The sequence below is a fragment of the Cucurbita pepo genome, chromosome 18, assembly GCF_057944985.1.
Source record: "Cucurbita pepo subsp. pepo isolate OVF chromosome 18, ASM5794498v1, whole genome shotgun sequence".
Taxonomy (NCBI): domain Eukaryota; kingdom Viridiplantae; phylum Streptophyta; class Magnoliopsida; order Cucurbitales; family Cucurbitaceae; genus Cucurbita; species Cucurbita pepo.
Window position 1 is genome coordinate 167,555 of NC_141815.1, and position 19,697 is coordinate 187,251.

Genomic DNA, 19,697 nt, shown 5'->3' on the forward strand with positions numbered 1-19,697 from the left:
CGTATCATACCTTGATTATATCATCAGACACATCATATCATAACATATATCATATCATAAACATATCATAAGCATATCATGTCATACCATGCACGTATCATAACATATATCATCAGACACATCGTATCATAACATATTATAGTCATATGGTTTCTGTCATAGCCCAACTTTCAAGATTTCGAGAAATTGGACCACGAAAAAAAGACGAAAAAAAATAAAAAAACAAAATCAAAATAAAGTAAACATTGGAAACGTGGAAATTATAGTAAAATTTTGCATGATTTTAAAAGTCATACAACACCACTATCAAAGTTATTTACAAACGGAAAAAAGGCATGGGATACAAAAAGAATACAATTGATTGACGCCCTAGGTCGACACCTCTTTGTGATAGAGCAGCTCCTGAGCACCTCCCAACCTCGACTAGTACATGAAGAAGAAAGGAAAAAGGGATGACTCAGTAAGCAACCTACTTGTAGGCTTTCATCGCTTCCTTCTTCTAGTAGGTTCTTACGACTTTCCTTTTGTCCAAAACCATGTTTCACATGATTCATCATTATTCATCTACCCTTGTAGTCCTTAGTCCCTCATTGGGACTAATTTATGGCATCTTGCCATTTGCCTCGACTATTTCTACAATCAATAGAAGCTGTTCATGCCAAACCACCTACTCGCGTAATCCCTGATCTCTTCTAAGACCGGCTTACGAAGTCACAACGTCGACCTTGACTCGTTTCTACACTCAATAGGGGGCTCTCATCTTGACACCTACCCATGTAATCCCTAGTCCAACAAGGATTGGTTTACAGGTTCACCTATTCCTACACTTAATGAGGGCTCTCCACCTACCCGCGTAGTCCCTACTCTAACCAGGGCTTGTTTATAGGTTCGCATGTTTCTACGCTCAATAGGGGTCTATGTCTTGAGCTAACTACCCATGTAGTCCCTAATTCTTCACTAGAATTCGTTTAACGGGATTAGGGCATTGGCCCTGACCCAATTCTACACTCAATAGTAGCTCAACTAGTTTCGTGATCCTGTAGGCTACTTAAATCATGTTAATATACCGTGGAGGTCAACTAAGTTCTTAGGGGCATTCATGTGGAGGTCTATAGAAGATTTATTTAGGATTTCTCCAAAATAGCTGTCAGTCTCACACAACTAAGGAGGAAAAGAAAGATGTTCTCGTGGGATAGTGCATGTGAGAAAAGTTTCAAGGAACTTAAGCACCGACTGGTTACAGCGCTGGTACTTGCAGTACCAGATAGCTCAGACAATTTTGTGGTCTATAGCGATTCGTCAGGAAAGGTCTAGGTTGTGTCCTGATGCAGAATGGCAAAGTCATAGCCTATGCTTCGCGACAGTTAAAGGATTACGAGAGAAACTACCCGACGCATGACCTGGAGTTAGCTGCTGTAGTATTTGCTTAGAAGATATGGCGACACTACCTGTACGGTGAGGGTATACAAATTTTCATCGATCACAAGAGCCTGAAATACTTATTCACTCAAAAGGAACTCGACTGAGACAAAGACGCTGGTTGGAGTTAGTCAAGGACTATAACCTTGAAATAATGTATCACCCAAGTAAAGCTAACGTCATAGCTGACACTCTGAGTAGGAAGACTGCTCACTCTTTGGAGTTAATTACAAGGGAGTATATGTTGTAGGAGGATATGGCGAAAGCTGGAATAGAAGTAATGGCAAGAGGTGCAATGGGAAGATTGAGTCAACTTAGGGTCCAGCCAGATCTGATGCAATGAATCATAAATGCTCAGAGCAATGACCCTCACTTGTACTTGGTTTGCCAACAAGATGAGGCAGAGAGGGAGGAAGGATTTACCATGTCTTCCAAGGGAGGATGACTATGGCAGGGGCAACTATGTGTTCCCGCAGATGGACAAATCAAAGAAGACCTCCTGGCTGAAGCACATGAATCTCTGTATTCAGTACACCTTGGTAGTACCAAGATGTATCGTGACCTGAAGAAGTGTTATTGGTGGCTAGGGATGAAACGGGATGTTGCTTTCAAAGTTAGTAGGTGTCTCACTTGTCAACAGGTGAAGGCCCCTAGACAGACATCCCACAGTGGAAGTGGGAGGATATAGCCATGGACTTCGTAACCGGATTACCCAAGACCTCGAAGGGATACACGGTTATTTGGGTGATTATTGATAGACTGACAAAATCCACCCACTTTCTCTCAGGTAAGGCTACTTACACAGGGGATGAATGAGTGAAGTTATATTTGGAACAAATTGTCAGATTGCATGGAATTCTGGTCTCCATTGTGTCAGATAGAGATTCACGTTTTACCTCCCACTTTTGGAAAAGTTTGCAAAAAGCAATGGGGATCCAACTCAGATTCAGTACACCCCTAGATTGACGGCCAAACCGAGAGGCTGAACCAGGTTCTAGAAGACATGTTGCGAGCATGCGTAATAGACTTCGCCTGTGGTTGGGACGAATACCTGAACCTTATAGAATTTGTAACGACCCAGGCCCACCGTTAGCAGATATTGTCCCTCTTTGGGCTTTCTCTTTCCTTCCTTCATTCGTGTAACGACCCAGGCCCACCGTTAGCAGATATTGTCCCTCTTTGGGCTTTCTCTTTCCTTCCTTCATTCGATGTGGGACCGCCCCTAAATCCACCCCCCTTTGGGCCTTTCTCTGGAGTCCTCGAATAAAGTACACCCTTTGTTCGACACTTTAGTCACCACCCCCCTTTGGGCCTTTCTCTGGAGTCCTCGAACAAAGTACACCCTTTGTTCGACACTTTAGTCACTTTTGACTACACCTTCGAGGCCCACAATTCTTTGTTCGACATTTGAGGATTCTATTGACATGGCTAAGTTTAGGGCATGACTCTGATACCATGTTAAGAATCACGACTCTTCACAATGGTATGATATTGTCCATGACTCTGATACCATGTTAAGAATCACGACTCTTCACAATGGTATGATATTGTCCATGACTCTGATACCATGTTAAGAATCACGACTCTTCACAATGGTATGATATTGTCCACTTTGAGCATAAGCTCTCATGGCTGTGCTTTGGGCTTCCCCAAAAGGCCTCATACCAAAGGAGATAGTATTCCCCACTTATAAACCCATGATCATTCCCTAAATTAACCAATGTGGGACTCACTCCCAATAATCCTCAACAGAATTTGCATATAATAATAGTTACCAAACGATCATACAGATGGCACCTTTTGAGGCCCTGTACGGGTGAAGGTCAATTTTTTGGGAAGAAGTGGGAAGGAGACAACTATTAGGACCATAATTAGTCCAACAAATGAATGCAGCAGTGCAAATGTAACGACCCTAAATTTTCACATACTCAGAGTCGCTACTAACGTCTCATGCTCATCTATAATGCGGAAATATAACTCTTACATGAACATAATTGATAACGTAAACTTCAAAAAAACGTTTAAAACAACTTCTTCTCTGGAAAACACAGCCATGGTCTTACGTGTTTAAATATGAAATACTGACATTTAGAGAAAACAAAAACAAATACAAATTAATTTAAAACAATGAAATGCAAAACAACCTATTCTAACTTAAGACTAGAAAATTTAAATATGAATCTACCCTATGCACGTGCCACAGTCTCTGCTCGCGATGCCGCCGTCCTCCGTACAAGTGCGCCTTGCCTTTACGTGAAAAATGATGTGGCACACGGCCTGAGTATTTCAAAGAATACTCAGTAAGTGGCCCCACTATAGGGGGCCATGCAACTGCAAACACATGCAATCATGATTTAGGGACCTATCTCTAATCATCTTAGGGGTGGCCTCCAGTCTCGGACAAATTGGATGTGTAGTACTTCCCTACACACGAATCACACGTGCGAGTGTGAATCCCCAGGGCGCTCGCACACCCCCCAGACCCTCTGGTCAAGCTAATCTGTAGCGACGTCCGGAGGTCAGCGGAACCCCATAGTGTCATGCACCTCATGAACACCCTCATCTGTGTGCTTTCGCACCTGTGCGCATACGCGTTCATCATACGGTGCGCGTCCACACTCATCATCTCTAGGGGAAGTAGCCCTATGCTTATGAACATACAATATGCATGAGGTCCCTCTAAATCCATCATAATGTCTCTTCTGACACAACCCTCTAGTCTCATCTCTTTGTTACTCTAGGTAACACATACTCGTGGATATTTATATTAATATCATTTTCACGCTCTTAGGGTTGTGTCCTATGTCGATCTAACGACATGATGCAATATGGCACTCATCATCATATAACATGCTCAATATGGAAAACATCATCATATTAAGGTAAACGTTACGCAATCATCATACTCATCATATTGCCACAAAGTGCATCAAACATATCAAGTACGACATTCATCAAAATATATATATATACTGAGTACATCATCAGGTATCATAACCCACACATCATCATAACTCATACATCATCATAACTCATATACCGCATCGTACGACATAGTTCATACAACATCGTAACTCATACAATTTTTAGCCTATCCTATAGTAAGGCCACTTACCTAGTTGGCCTTAGCCGAAGAATTCTCTAATTTATTTACGTAAGCTCCCGTTCCTCGAGAACTACATCAAATATTTCCAAGGTTTGCTTCATATCGCATCATTCGTCACATTTTGTTAGTATTTCACATTTTAATTAATAATCCAACTAACCGTGTGAAAAACTGCTCTAAATGGTCTCAATAAAAATCGAATTCCATGTTTTCATTATATAGGATAATAAAACTTAAAACTTAAATTAATAATATGTCAATATTATTAATATTTCAAGTGGCTTGGATAGTTCAACATTTAATGTTATATCCTATAGATACTGTTAAAGATCACGTATTTGTTTAGATTGCTGTCAGTTAGTATCTAATTAAATCTCCGTTAGGAGTTAGATTTACTTTTGTTTTGATTTTATTAGATTTGTTTACTGGTTTGTTACTCGATTTTCTGCAGATTTTTAGGTAGATTTTCTAAATATCTTTTTGTATTATTTGTGTATATATAGAGCATTCTTGCTCTTCATAATTTAATCTTCTCATCAATTATTCAATCAATCCCTCTTTCACTAACAATTGGTATCAGAGCTATCTTCTTAAGGGATCGGTGAGATCAAAATGGGAGGAGAATCCAGTTTTTCCGCTGTTGCACCACCAGTTTTCGATGGAGACAATTATCAAATGTGGGCAGTTCGTATGGAGACTTATTTGGAGGCCTTGGATCTTTGGGAAGCAATAGAAGAGGATTACGAGGTTCCTCCGCTTCCAGCAAATCCTACTGTAGCACAAATCAAATTATAGAAGGAAAAGAAGACAAGGAAATCAAAGGCGAAAGCTTGCCTATTTGCCGCTGTATCTCAAATGATATTCATGCGAATAATGTCCCTCAAAACAGCAAAGGAAATCTGGGATTATCTCAAGGCCGAATATGAAGGAGATTAGAGGATTCGTGGAATGAAAGCCCTGAATTTGATCAGGGATTTCGAGTTGCAGAAGATGAAGGAGTCAGAGTCGGTAAAAGAGTACTTTGACAAACTTCTCAGCATCGCCAACAAGGTGAGATTGCTTGGTTCTGTATTAAATGATTCCAGGATCGTTAAAAACTGCTAGTCACTGTTCCAGAGAAGTTTGAAGCCACCATTGCTACTCTGGAGAACACCAAAGACTTGTCAAAGATTTCTCTTACAGAGCTCTTGAATGCTTTACAAGCACAAGAGCAAAGGAGGTCTATGAGGCAAGAAGGGGTGATTGAAGGTGCTTTACGTGTTAAGCATTAAGACAGCAGCAGGTATAAAAACAACAAAAATTTCAAAAATCAATTGACGTATGGAGATTCATCTGCCAATTATCAAAAGACAAAAGGAGGAGGTTTCAAAAAATCCTATCCATCTTGCCGCCATTGTGAGAAGAAAGGTCATCCACCATACAAGTGTTGGAGAAGACCTGACGCCTTCTGCTCCAAATGCAATCAACTTGGACATGAAGCTGTGATCTGCAAAGCCAAAGATCTGGTGAAAGAAGTAGATGCACATGTAGTTGATCAAGAAGAAGAAGAAGAAGATCAATTGTGTATGGTCACTTCTTCCTCAAGCAAAGAATCAAGCGAGAGCTGGTTGATTGACAGTGGATGCACAAATCACATGACATATGACAAGGAGTTTTTTTGAGGAATTAAGAGACACTAAAGTCAAAAGAGTGAGGATTGGCAATGGTGAACACTTGGAAGTCAAGGGAAAAGGCACAGTATCTATAACAAGCTATGAATGTACAAAATTTATTCCAGATGTTTTATTTGTACCTAAAATTGATCAAAATCTGTTAAGCGTTGGTCAGTTACTTGATGAAGGCTATAAAGTGTTGTTTGAGAATAAGCAGTGCTTGATCAAAGATGCTAGTGGCAAAGACTTGTTCAATGTCAAAATGGAAGGAAAAAGCTTTGCTCTAAATCCGACGGCCTTTATATCCAGAGTTAGTACCATTGAGATTTGGCACAAAAGACTTAGACACTTTCATCATCAAGGTTTGCTTCAGATGCAATCAAAGAAACTAGTAGAAGAACTCACTAACACTGATGAGGACATGCCTCCTTGCCGTACTTGTATTTTTGGGAAGCAACATAGGCAACCCTTTCCTAAACAGGCATGGAGAGCCTCGAAAAAACTGCAACTGGTTCATACTAATCTTTGTGGTCCTCACGAACACCATCATTAAATGATAATCTTTATTACATTGCTTTTATTAATGATCTAACAAGAATGTGTTGGATATTTTTGCTGAAGCAAAAGTCAGAAGTTGCGGGTGTATTTTGGAAATTCAAAGCCAAAGTTAAGAATGAAAGTGCATGCTTAATTCAGACTATAAGATCAGATAATGGCAAGGAGTACACTTCAGAAACTTTTAACAGGTTTTGTGAAGAGGTTGGAATTGAACATCAATTGACAACACCATACACTCCTCAACAGAATGGCGTTAGGAGGAATAGAATTATAATGGAGATGACGAGATGCATGCTTCATGAGAAGGATCTTTAAAAACGTTTTTGGGGAAAAGCAGCAAACATTATTATGTGCTTGCAAAATCGAATTTCAACAAAAGTTGTGAAGGACCTGACACCATTTGAAGTTTGGTATGGTTACAAACCTTCTTTAAAGTTCCTTAGACTATTTGGGTTTCTTTGCTTCATTTACATTCCAGAGGTCAAGCGTGATAAGTTTGACAAAAAGTCAGAAGTTGACATCTTTGTTGGGTATAGCACTATATCCAAAGCTTACAGAGTTTTTCAACCACACATTAGTTGTGTTATTGTGAGCCAAGATGTTCATTTTGCTGGAAATGAGCAATGGAATTGGGAAGAACGGACGAAGGTGAATTAGATTTCTAATGCACCAAACAATTTAATCTTTGATAGCATGTTAGAAGAGTTTGAATATGAACGACAAGATGCTTTGGTTGATGATGCACCTGTCCGAGGAGAAGCTTTCAGTGATCGAGAAAAACAAAATCTGGGAGTTGGTTGATCGACCTCTAAATAGAAAGATAATTGGAGCAAGATGGGTGTTCAAAAAAAAGCTTGGAGTTCACAGCATCTAAACAAGGAGGAGTGTTAAAGATCACGTATTTGTTTAGATTGCTGTCAGTTAGTATCTAATTAAATCTCCGTTAGGAGTTAGATTTACTTTTGTTTTGTTTTGATTTGATTAGATTTGTTTACTGGTTTGTTACTCGATTTTATGCAGATTTTTAGGTAGATTTTCTAAATATCTTTTTGTATTATCTGTGTATATATAGAGCATTCTTGCTCTTCATAATTTAATCTTCTCATCAATTATTCAATCAATCCCTCTTTCACTAACACATACAAATATAACAATTTCTCATATCTTCCCCTCTCACTTATTTCTCTTCTATGTCATATTTTAACAAATATAACAATTTCTCATATCTTCTCCTCTCACTTATTTCTCTTCTATGTCATATTTTAATTCTATTTATCGTACTTGCCATTTTCAAACATTTTTAACTTTCTTTTCTTTCCTAAAATCCTCTCTCTTTCATTTTTTTTTTCTTCTTTCTTTTAACTTTAATTCTGGTTAGCCTTTCAATTTTGGCATTGTCATATGAACCGTACTTGCCATCTTCAAACTCTTCTAACTTTCTTTCTTTCCTAAAATCCTCTCTCTTTTGTTTTTTTTTTCTTCTTTCTTCTAACTCTAATTCTGTTTAGCCTTTCAATTCTACTTCCATATCTAATTATTTTAAGCAATTTAAATTTAATTCTTTTAATTAGTTTCATTCTTTTAAGCAGTTTATTCTAACGGGTTTAATTCTACTCACCAGATTTTCTTTACCTTTACTATTTCCAAATCTAATCTTCCTCTCAGTGAAAATCTCTTTTGATTATGTTTCCAAATTTGGTATTTTTTATTTTTATTTGATCTGTTTTCCAATCTTTCTCTCTTCTTCCCTTATCTTCCTCTCCTCCTTACTTATCTATTCCTTTTTTTCTCGGATCAATTTTCATGGACCCTAGCTAGGATAGATAATTTACAGATAATTTCTAAATTTCTAACTCAGATCTAAATAATTGCTAATATCCTTAGTAGATAATTTCTAAATTTCTAACTCAGATCTAAATAATTGCTAATATCTTTAGTAGATAATTTCTAAATTTCTAACTCAGATCTAAATAATTGCTAATATCTAGAAAGAAAGAAAAATAAAAAAGGTAAATCTGACTACTAACCTTTTAAAAATGACATATCTCTTCATGGTTAGTTTTTTTTCTTCTTTATTTTGTTGTTTTTATTTTAACACACACACACACACACACACACACACACATATATATATATATATAATTAAACCCAACGGGGCGTTTTAGCAAAAGATCAGAGTACGAATTCAGACTGCACAGAGCCGACAAAAGAGTTATGCAGACACGCGTTGCAAGGCTCTAGAGTTTGCCGTTGGTGATCACGTCTTCCAAAAATTGGCACCCATGAGAGGGGTAATGAGATTCGGAAAGAAGGTCAAGATGATCCCAAGATTTATCGGTCCTTTCGACATCTTGGAGAGAGTTGATTCTGTGGCGTACCGACTAGCCTTGCCTCTTGCTGTAGCTGTTGTTCACAACGTGTTCCACATGTCTATGTTGTATAAGTGCACCCTAGATCCTTCTCATGTGATTGAGTATGCAAATCTTCCTTTGAGGGAGGACTTAAGTTACGAGGAGGTGCCCATCAGGATTGTAGCCACGAAAATACAGAAGCTTGGAAACAAGGAGATATCGCTTGTCAAGGTGGTATGGAACAACCATCCTGTTGAGGAAGCAACCTGGGAGTTAGAGAGCTGAGATGGAGGCCAAGTATCTCGTGGTGTTCTGGGATTAGAACTTTGGAAAAAGTTGTCAAGGGGGAAGATTGTAAGAGACTGGCATTAATTGAGGAGAGAGAAAGGCCAGTTGTACTACTCTTTTAGGGTTAAAAAAAAAAAGAAGAAATAAAAGCAAAAAAGAAGAAAGGAAACGATGATAGGAAAAAAAAAAAAAAAAAAAAAAAGAAAGGAAAAACAAGAAGAAGAAGAAAAATAGAGGAGAGGGTGGAGCGGAGGAGACGAACGACGAAACTTGAAGCGCTCATCGGCAACGTTGGGACCGAACCATTTAGGAAGGGAGAACGCCGACGGTAAGCCCTAGTGGTGTGATTTTCATTGCTCCTTTCCTGAAAACCCTAATACATTTCACTGGGTCGGTGTACCTAGGTTATGGTCAAGAGAAGTTGATGAGTCCTCATGAAGAAGAAGACATGGGGTGCTGAGAGGAAAGAAAGATCAAGAAGAAGGTGGGAAGAAGAGCGAAAAAATCGTGGGGCGTAGCCTGTGCCGAGTTCCTTAGAGAGAGTTGTCTCGCGCCCCTAGGTATTCTCTACCTACCCACCCGACCCGACTCACGTGTACAGAACCGAAACCCAAAATTTTCTTTTTCATTTCACACCGTTTGATTCGTCTTTATTCAGATTTAGGTACTTGACTAACACATTCCATAATGCCTTATTTATAGGAAAATTCTCAATTAGCTTAGTCAAGTGGACACTTGAAGACTCATAAAGTTTTGGGAAGTCTACGATCATGTAAGTAACCATTTGGAGCAAGATTCTATGTAATTGCTTGTAGGCATCGGTTTGGGTTTGTGGGCAAATAATTTAGTACCATATTTAGGGATGAAATTTAGTTCATGGAGGTGGTACTTCAATAATGTGTTTGGTTATATTTTGATTGTCGTTATGGTTATATAGTTTCATTGACATGAATGTGACATTTCTTATAGGCGTATGGAATGGTATGTTTTATGTTGAACTAGATGGTTATTATGTGATTTAGCATGGTGACGTGTTGTTGCCGTGACTCTTTGTTAGGCATTGGGTGCAGAGCTTGGGTAGCCATTGTTGCCCTTTGTGAGTTGGACCATTTATTATTTGCTAGTTATCATAAGTTGTAGACGACAGTGTACCGTTTTAGTAGTCACCCACAAGGGGTTGAGGGTAATCATAGTATATTACTATGGTAACCCGTTAGAGGTGAATAGTGAGACGAATCATGACCTTTTTACTGATCCAGCCGAGCGGCATAGTGACAGGTAGTTATTGTTCCTAAGACAGGTAGTTTTACTGGTCTGAGCCTACAAGGGCGTAAGACAAGTAGTTACTGACCCGGCCTAGCGAGGCATAGTGGCAGGTAGTTACTGATCTTAGGAACAATTAGACGTTGCCAGGCACCACTAGGTCTCCGACTAGTGACTATTCGAGTACAAAGCTTAAGATCTCGTGAATAGGGCTAAGTTTGACAAGAGCTTACGAGCAGGTTACTTACTGAGTATTTGTATATACTCATTTTTTGTTATTTATATTTTTCAGGTGAAAAGTAGATCTGGATCGGTGGCGGGAACGTGTGGAGGTGTGCAGCTGTAGAAGGGGCCCTTAGATTGAGTCCTCTTCTCCCATGTCGTTTTGGTTATGATTTTGGTGTTTTTCGGGGCCCTTAGATTGAGTCCTCTTCTCCCATGTCGTTTTGGTTATGATTTTGATGTTTTTGGAAAAAACACGCGATATTTTGCAACCGTTTCCTTTTGATGTGACTCTGCGGGTTCTCGTTATGTGTTTTGTAGTAATTTTGATATTTTTAAATGTATATAAGACAACTTTAACTTTTAGTCCCCTTTTCAAACAACAAGAAGTGTTGAAAGGTTTTCGAAGATCGATCGTTACACTAGTGCCGCCATAGGGCGGTCTGCCAGTTCTAGGGTGGTTCATGTCTATTCTCTTCCATTGAATTGCGGCGTGGGGTGTCTGGGCTAATCCTGACTGTAACTTGTCGATGTCGGGTATGTCGATGTGGATCACCACTCAAAGGGCTTCTGCATAATCAGAGGATGCCTTGGCTACCACATGCCCCTTTAGATCCTCCCTTAGACCAACAATGAATCACTCGACCTTTAACTCCTCAATGCTAAAATATTGCCAGCCTGTTAAACTCTAGATTATACTCCTCCACTAACTTGTCTCCCTGTTTGAGTTCAAGGAACGCTTCCTGCATTTTCATTCTAGCAGTGACTGGATAATATTTGCGAAGGTAGGCTTCTTTGAATTGACACTAGGTAATAGTCTGTCCATGTGGTGCAATAATCCTCTGAGCGTCTTTCTACCATAAATGTGCCTCTTCTTTCTAATATATATGCCCCACAATGAACTTGATACTCCAGCGGATAGTTCATATAATGAAAGGTTTTTTCAATAGCCTCTAGCCAGGTCTTTGCTGTTATCTTTGACTGAACAATTCGCCTGGTGAGGAAATTCTTAACGAAGAAAAATTGCCAAAGAAATTGTTGGGAGAAGAAAAATAGAAAAGCTGAAGAAAAATAAAGGAAGAGTATAGAAGCTTTGGGAATTGTTGCTAAAAAACACCATGCAAATGTTTCTAATTTAATTTGGCTATTTAAAACAGATTACATTCTAAAATTGGCTGGAGTGGCTAACAAATCTTGCGCCTAAAGTTGCCCAAACCGCCAGCTAAAAATAGGCTCTTCCATTATACATGTAATTATATGTTAATTTAGTTAGCCTAAAAAAACAACTAAGTTGAAGGAAACATGTAAATAACCTAAATAAAGAAAACTATAGCTTTTTATCTAACATCTGCTACTATAGGATCTACCTTGCCACCGTCAAAGGAAGATAGTTTATATCTTTGGAAAGCTTTCAGGTAATGGGATTCCACATTCATAGTCCTTGAGTCTCTGGTCCCTTGCACTGATGTCTGATTAGCCACCACTGTCCGCATCATTTGGGTCATCAGAACCTGATTTTCCATTGAGGTTAACATGAATGTTGGTAGCACATCCAGTGTGAGCGTGGTTGTTGGTTGGTTGGGCGGGACCTCTGTGATTTATGACTGACACTGGTGGGACTGCCGTCTGCGTCAGATTTGTCTTGATTCACCACTCCCTTTTAGCCCATTCCAGTTCTTAGTGCCCGTGGTACAATTTTCTCACTTGCTTGGGGACACATATCTAACTTCCTCTTGAGGTTCAGGTTGTTCCACCTTAGGTGATGAAACAACGGTGTCCTAGGCGACTCTTCTTCTTTCCCTTCTAGGTCTAGGCCCGACATAGGATCCGCGTCTCTTTGGTATCATTATCTACTATAACAGAAAAAATACGGTTACATTTTGTTCATAGCACATCCTCCAGGAAATGTGCAATTACAACACAACAGAAAGTCATCTATATTCTTTAAACATCAACTTAGCTCTTAACTTCACAATTCAAATATGTGAGATTATCTGGTCATGAGTGGCACGTGATTGATGGGCGTGGTCACAAAGGATACGATTCTTTAACTTAAATATCTACAGGACATATATCTTGGTGCTTTGATACCAATCAATCATGACCCAATATTTTACTACGAGTCATGACTCAAAACGATATTGACGTATAGTGTGTATGCATGAAAACTCAAAAGAAGACATCATTTCAAAAATCATTTGTTTCATAAGGAAAGAAAAGTTTCGATACAAAGAAACAATAACTAGTTTTGACAACGAAAATATGAAACATAATGTGTACAAAAAAGAAGGACTAGACTGGCGCCCCGGGACATGCATTCCTCTGTGACAATCTACCTCTCAACACGCCCTCTCTTGATCCGATGCCTCATGAACCTGAAAAAGAAAGATATAGCAAGGATGAGTATAAAATTTATACTTAGTAAGCCACCTACTTGTAGGCTCTCATCGTATCTTAACTGATTGCCACGGGCTTCTAATTGGCTCTAGGACGTCTGGTTTTAGTCTTATCCCCTTGAGGCTTCTTTGGTTCACCGTCCTTTCATTTAAACCTTAAGAGTTTCCTTTGTTAGGTTATGAAGCCTGCTGCTTATTTATAGTTTGGTCAACGATTATATACGGTAAAGCTATATTTGGTAAAGCTATATCCGGTAAAGCTATATATGGTAAATAGCTATATATGATTAAATCGGGTAAAGCTATATATAGTAAATAGCTATATTGTCACAGCCCAATATTTTACTACGGACAGTGACTAACGACATGACATAAATGCACAAGAGATTTAAATATGAAGTAACGAAAATCATCAAATTCCAATAAAGTTTTTCGAACGATAAACACAGAACACAAGACCGTTTGGAAAATAAATTTCAAAAGAATACGAATACAAAAATAAAGACTAAGACTGGATTGACGCCTCGGGACAACCCATTTCTCTGTGACAATTCCCTTCAGATCACGCCCACTCTTGACCGACGCCTCGCGCTCCTGAAAAAAAAGGAAAACATAGCAAGGATGAGTATAAAAATTATACTCAGTAAGCCACCTACTTGTAGGCTCTCTTCGCATCTTAATTTAACAGGTTGCCACGGTTTCCTATTTCGGTCTCTCATTAAACGCCTAGAGGTTCTTTATGCCAAGCTAATATGGTCGGTATCTCTCTATGAGGTGCTACCTGTCACGGTCCTATGTTCTTGACCGTGCGGCGTCGTGATCTATACACGCTCACGACCAGCCTTAAGGGGGATTAAGCCCCATATATATTTTTCGCCCCGGCTTTGTGGCTTCGTCGGACCTTAGGCGAGGTTTTTCTTCGCCAATCGAACATCGCTTGTGCGGAATCCAAGCTTGTCCAACCACACACGCCGCCTGTGCGTGTATGTTCAATCGTCTGCGACACATCCGACTTGCCTCTACGCTAGGCCAACTCGTTCGGCTCGACCTTGCCTCTACTCGGGCCAAGGTCTCTCAATACAACGTCGCATCTCATCTTGCCATCTCGATCCCCATCGACGGGGTCCATATGTCTTGACGCCATCCCGAGTCTCGGGATGTCGTCGGCCATCATAACTCGTTCAGTCGTGCCATCGAGAATGGGCCCGCGTGTCGTTCATCTCATTGGGGCTTCCCGAACATCCATCCATCCGGGTTCTATCGAGGCATAGGCCCTCCCGTGCCCATGCCGAGTCATTTACGGATACCGTACCGGATAGCGGGTGTATGTAGCAACCTCCAACACGCGGGCTAGGGCGCAATACCGGCACACCCGTGCCGTCTGGTACTGTCCTTCAAAAACCCATTTCAAAGGAAGTCGCCCGAGACACTCGTCTCGGCACGCTCGCCCACACTGTGACACACGTATGTGCCACAGGGTAGCTCACTTAGGCCACAGGGCCCAGGGGTGGTGGAGAGCTAACACCATGGTACCCCCTATAGTACATTTTGAGCCATTTTCATTCTACCAGGAGTAGACATGATTTTCGTGAGGTGTCATACGGTGTCGTGCATTGTCCGTCCAATGTCCGATCGACACCAAACTTGGCGAGCATTCATATTTCATATGGACGGACTTAACTCCCGAACCGCATGACCAAATTCCTTCCGGAACCTCGACTTTTGAGGTTAAGGCCCGGGGCCCTACCCGGCCCTTCAACAAGCCTATCTTGTCCTTCATGTCTATGCTGATGTCTCTGTTATGCTTGTGTCTCAACATGTCTTCAATACCCACTTTGCGTGGTGGTGTGTTGGATGATGCATCGTCCTCCTCGATCGCATCATGGCATTCTTCTACGTTGGCCCGCATATGGCCGGATGGGCGTCTCTTGAGGGACGCCCCTTTGCTTGTCATGGCGTGAGGGTCACAACCTACTCTCTTCATAGTAAGGTTGTGACATTCTCCCCCACTTAACTTAGTCATCGTCCTCGATGACTTACTCGGGTCACAATCATATTGCAGATTGTGACATTCTCCCCTGCTTAATCTAGTCATCGTCCTCGATGACTTTCTCGGGCGCGTTCGCCCCACCTATTACAAAATTCTCCCCCACTCAATCTCGGCATCGTCCCGATGACGATCCGACTCTTTGTCTGTTGGCGACTTGACTCGCTGGATTTGGTTGTGCTTCAGAAAAATCTTCTATCGTTGAGCACCTGACGATCTTTTGTCATAATGCTCTCCCTGCTGACGTCTTATGCCAACTTGGGACAAGTTCGAGTGGATGCTTCTGACTTCTCTTTCGTCAGGTGGCACCACGTTCTGACTCTTGACTTGGTCAGTTGTTGGGTGAACTTGTCCTCACTTAGGCTTGTTCCTTTATCTACGGCTATCCCCATTCGGACCTATTTCTGTTGTTCGCCCATCTTGGACTCGGCCACCGAGACTCGCAACGTAGACGTGACTCTTCAGCGTTTGCCATAGTTGTGGGTGAGGCTGACTCTCTTTGCAGACACTCATCAGACAAGTATGGACTTCAGAGGGCACTCTTGCCCTATTTTGGCCAACTTGGCCCCAGTGTGTGTATCCTCTTCGGATCACATAAACTAGTGCACCCCTCGGGGTGGGGCTCGCAAGCCCAGTCGCGACACTCTTTGATCGCAACCACTTCTCCTGTGAACTAGTGCACCCCTCAGGGTGGGGCTCGCAAGCCCAACCGCAACACTCTTTGGTCGCGACCACTTCTCCTATTGAGCAAAGTCAACTCTTTGACAGTCTCTTCAGTTGTTGGCGCTAACTTTCGGCCAACTCTTTGTATTTTGTCACATCGTGTGACTATTGTTGTGCGTGAACTTCCAGCTTGTTGCTCACTTCTCGAGCGGATACTGGTCTTGACATCTGTTGGTGGAGTCATCCACCCTAGGCGCAAGGTGGTGACTCAAGGAATACACGTGTGCTCGTATGTCCGAACACCTTTACGGGGTGAGAGACTTATTGATGTTGCTCTCCCCCGCTCGAACTCGGCTGCCTCTTTGCAGCAAGGTCGTCCCCCCATAAGGACTTACATTGTATACGGCTTTTGCACTCGGCCGACGCTTGTCTTGTCTTGACTCTCGGCTTCTCTGCTTGCAACCACTGACACTATTCCTCTAATGTGAATGGTTCTTTAGAAAGCACCGTCATGGTGCTTTCTATTTCAGCTGCCCTGTCTCACTTCGGAACTGCAAGCTCTCGTCAGGTGAGCTTGGTCTTGCTTGACGGGTAGATCTACCCATATTGAGGTGTCGACACACGACACTAATGAATTTCAGTTAGTCTTGGCTTCAACCCCCAACTGATTATAATTCTGACCGGCAACTGTCCTGCCCACTTCGGCACTCTTGACACACTTGCAAGGTCTTCGATCAACTCTTGGGTTCATTTCTCTTGACTGTCTTGCCCGACTAGACGCACAAAGTGTGGCTCTGATACCAATTGTCACGGTCCTATGTTCTTGACCGTGCGGCGTCGTGATCTATACACGCTCACGACCAGACTTAAGGGGGATTAAGCCCCATATATATTTTTCGCCCCGGCTTTGTGGCTTCGTCGGACCTTAGGCGAGGTTTGTCTTCGCCAATCGAACATCGCTTGTGCGGAATCCAAGCTTGTCCAACCACACACGCCGCCTGTGCGTGTATGTTCAATCGTCTGCGACACATCCGACTTGCCTCTACGCTAGGCCAACTCGTTCGGCTCGACCTTGCCTCTACTCGGGCCAAGGTCTCTCAATACAACGTCGCATCTCATCTTGCCATCTCGATCCCCATCGACGGGGTCCATATGTCTTGACGCCATCCCGAGTCTCGGGATGTCGTCGGCCATCATAACTCGTTCAGTCGTGCCATCGAGAATGGGCCCGCGTGTCGTTCATCTCATTGGGGCTTCCCGAACATCCATCCATCCGGGTTCTATCGAGGCATAGGCCCTCCCGTGCCCATGCCGAGTCATTTACGGATACCGTACCGGATAGCGGGTGTATGTAGCAACCTCCAACACGCGGGCTAGGGCGCAATACCGGCACACCCGTGCCGTCTGGTACTGTCCTTCAAAAACCCATTTCAAAGGAAGTCGCCCGAGACACTCGTCTCGGCACGCTCGCCCACACTGTGACACACGTATGTGCCACAGGGTAGCTCACTTAGGCCACAGGGCCCAGGGGTGGTGGAGAGCTAACACCATGGTACCCCCTATAGTACATTTTGAGCCATTTTCATTCTACCAGGAGTAGACATGATTTTCGTGAGGTGTCATACGGTGTCGTGCATTGTCCGTCCAATGTCCGATCGACACCAAACTTGGCGAGCATTCATATTTCATATGGACGGACTTAACTCCCGAACCGCATGACCAAATTCCTTCCGAAACCTCGACTTTTGAGGTTAAGGCCCGGGGCCCTACCCGGCCCTTCAACAAGCCTATCTTGTCCTTCATGTCTATGCTGATGTCTCTGTTATGCTTGTGTCTCAACATGTCTTCAATACCCACTTTGCGTGGTGGTGTGTTGGATGATGCATCGTCCTCCTCGATCGCATCATGGCATTCTTCTACGTTGGCCCGCATATGGCCGGATGGGCGTCTCTTGAGGGACGCCCCTTTGCTTGTCATGGCGTGAGGGTCACAACCTACTCTCTTCATAGTAAGGTTGTGACATTCTCCCCCACTTAACTTAGTCATCGTCCTCGATGACTTACTCGGGTCACAATCATATTGCAGATTGTGACATTCTCCCCTGCTTAATCTAGTCATCGTCCTCGATGACTTTCTCGGGCGCGTTCGCCCCACCTATTACAAAATTCTCCCCCACTCAATCTCGGCATCGTCCCGATGACGATCCGACTCTTTGTCTGTTGGCGACTTGACTCGCTGGATTTGGTTGTGCTTCAGAAAAATCTTCTATCGTTGAGCACCTGACGATCTTTTGTCATAATGCTCTCCCTGCTGACGTCTTATGCCAACTTGGGACAAGTTCGAGTGGATGCTTCTGACTTCTCTTTCGTCAGGTGGCACCACGTTCTGACTCTTGACTTGGTCAGTTGTTGGGTGAACTTGTCCTCACTTAGGCTTGTTCCTTTATCTACGGCTATCCCCATTCGGACCTATTTCTGTTGTTCGCCCATCTTGGACTCGGCCACCGAGACTCGCAACGTAGACGTGACTCTTCAGCGTTTGCCATAGTTGTGGGTGAGGCTGACTCTCTTTGCAGACACTCATCAGACAAGTATGGACTTCAGAGGGCACTCTTGCCCTATTTTGGCCAACTTGGCCCCAGTGTGTGTATCCTCTTCGGATCACATAAACTAGTGCACCCCTCGGGGTGGGGCTCGCAAGCCCAGTCGCGACACTCTTTGATCGCAACCACTTCTCCTGTGAACTAGTGCACCCCTCAGGGTGGGGCTCGCAAGCCCAACCGCAACACTCTTTGGTCGCGACCACTTCTCCTATTGAGCAAAGTCAACTCTTTGACAGTCTCTTCAGTTGTTGGCGCTAACTTTCGGCCAACTCTTTGTATTTTGTCACATCGTGTGACTATTGTTGTGCGTGAACTTCCAGCTTGTTGCTCACTTCTCGAGCGGATACTGGTCTTGACATCTGTTGGTGGAGTCATCCACCCTAGGCGCAAGGTGGTGACTCAAGGAATACACGTGTGCTCGTATGTCCGAACACCTTTACGGGGTGAGAGACTTATTGATGTTGCTCTCCCCCGCTCGAACTCGGCTGCCTCTTTGCAGCAAGGTCGTCCCCCCATAAGGACTTACATTGTATACGGCTTTTGCACTCGGCCGACGCTTGTCTTGTCTTGACTCTCGGCTTCTCTGCTTGCAACCACTGACACTATTCCTCTAATGTGAATGGTTCTTTAGAAAGCACCGTCATGGTGCTTTCTATTTCAGCTGCCCTGTCTCACTTCGGAACTGCAAGCTCTCGTCAGGTGAGCTTGGTCTTGCTTGACGGGTAGATCTACCCATATTGAGGTGTCGACACACGACACTAATGAATTTCAGTTAGTCTTGGCTTCAACCCCCAACTGATTATAATTCTGACCGGCAACTGTCCTGCCCACTTCGGCACTCTTGACACACTTGCAAGGTCTTCGATCAACTCTTGGGTTCATTTCTCTTGACTGTCTTGCCCGACTAGACGCACAAAGTGTGGCTCTGATACCAATTGTCACGGTCCTATGTTCTTGACCGTGCGGCGTCGTGATCTATACACGCTCACGACCAGCCTTAAGGGGGATTAAGCCCCATATATATTTTTCGCCCCGGCTTTGTGGCTTCGTCGGACCTTAGGCGAGGTTTGTCTTCGCCAATCGAACATCGCTTGTGCGGAATCCAAGCTTGTCCAACCACACACGCCGCC

At 42.8% G+C, this 19,697-nt stretch overlaps 1 long non-coding RNA gene across 1 annotated transcript; it reads left to right on the forward strand.

Annotated features, from left to right (window-relative positions):
• Positions 1-8,906: 8,906 nt before the first annotated feature.
• Positions 8,907-11,225, forward strand: LOC111799793 (uncharacterized). Its single transcript, XR_002815897.2, has 4 exons — positions 8,907-9,702; positions 9,779-9,934; positions 10,077-10,146; positions 10,930-11,225. It is a non-coding gene; the product is annotated as an uncharacterized LOC111799793 (long non-coding RNA).
• Positions 11,226-19,697: the final 8,472 nt, after the last annotated feature.